Here is a 1,314-nt window from a genome sequence, read left to right as displayed (position 1 = left end):
AGACCATTCCCATGGAAAAGAAATGCAAAAAAGCAAAATGGCTGTCTGGGGAGGCCTTACAAATAGCTGTGAAAAGAAGAGAAGTGAAAAGCAAAGGAGAAAAGGAAAGATATAAACATCTGAATGCAGAGTTCCAAAGAATAGCAAGAAGAGATAAGAAAGCCTTCTTCAGTGATCAATGCAAAGAAATAGAGGAAAACAACAGAATGGGAAAGACTAGGGATCTCTTCAAGAAAAGCAGAGATACCAAAAGAACATTTCATGCAAAGATGGGCTCGATAAAGGACAGAAATGGTATGGACCTAACAGAAGCAGAAGATATTAAGAAGAGATGGCAAGAATACACAGAAGAACTGTACAAAAAAGATCTTTACTACCAAGATAATCACGATGGGGTGATCACTCACTTAGAGCCAGACATCCTGGAATGTGAAGTCAAGTGGGCCTTAGAAAGCATCACTACGAACAAAGCTAGTGGAGGTGATGGGATTCCGGTTGAGCTATTCCAAATCCTGTAAGATGATGCTGTGAAAGTGCTGCACTCAATATGCCAGCAAATTTGGAAAACTCAGCAGTGGCCACAGGAGTGGAAAAGGTCAGTTTTCATTCCAATCCCAAAGAAAGGCAATGACAAAGAATGCTCAAACTACCACACAATTGCACTCATCTCACACGCTAGTAAAGTAATGCTCAAAATTCTCCAAGCCAGGCTTCAGCAATATGTGAACCATGAACTTCCAGATGTTCAAGCTGGTTTTAGAAAAGGCAGAGGAACCAGAGATCAAATTGCCAACATCTGCTGGATCATGAAAAAAGCAAGAGAGTTCCAGAAAAACATCTATTTCTGCTTTATTGACAATGCCAAAGCTTTTGACTGTGTGGATCACAATAAACTGTGGAAAATTGTGAAAGAGATGGGAATACCAGACCACCTGATCTGCCTCTTGATAAATTTGTATGCAGGTCAGGAAGCAACAATTAGAACTGGACATGGAACAACAGACTGGTTCCAAATAGGAAAAGGAGTACGTCAAGGCTGTATATTGTCACCCTGCTTATTTAACTTATAAGCAGAGTACATCATGAGAAACTCTGGACTGGAAGAAACACAAGCTGGAATCAAGATTGCCGGGAGAAATATCAATAACCTCAGATATGCAGATGACACCACCTTTATGGCAGAAAGTGAAGAGGAACTCAAAAGCCTCTTGATGAAGATGAAAGTGGAGAGTGAAAAAGTTGGTTTAAAGCTCAACATTCAGAAAACGAAGATCATGGCATCCATTCCCATCACTTCATGGGAAATAGATGGGG

Source organism: Bison bison, unplaced genomic scaffold (assembly GCF_000754665.1).
Source record: "Bison bison bison isolate TAMUID 2011002044 unplaced genomic scaffold, Bison_UMD1.0 scf7180017864101, whole genome shotgun sequence".
Taxonomy (NCBI): domain Eukaryota; kingdom Metazoa; phylum Chordata; class Mammalia; order Artiodactyla; family Bovidae; genus Bison; species Bison bison.
The sequence above is the reverse complement of the archived record's forward strand: the minus strand, read 5'-3'. Positions refer to the sequence as shown.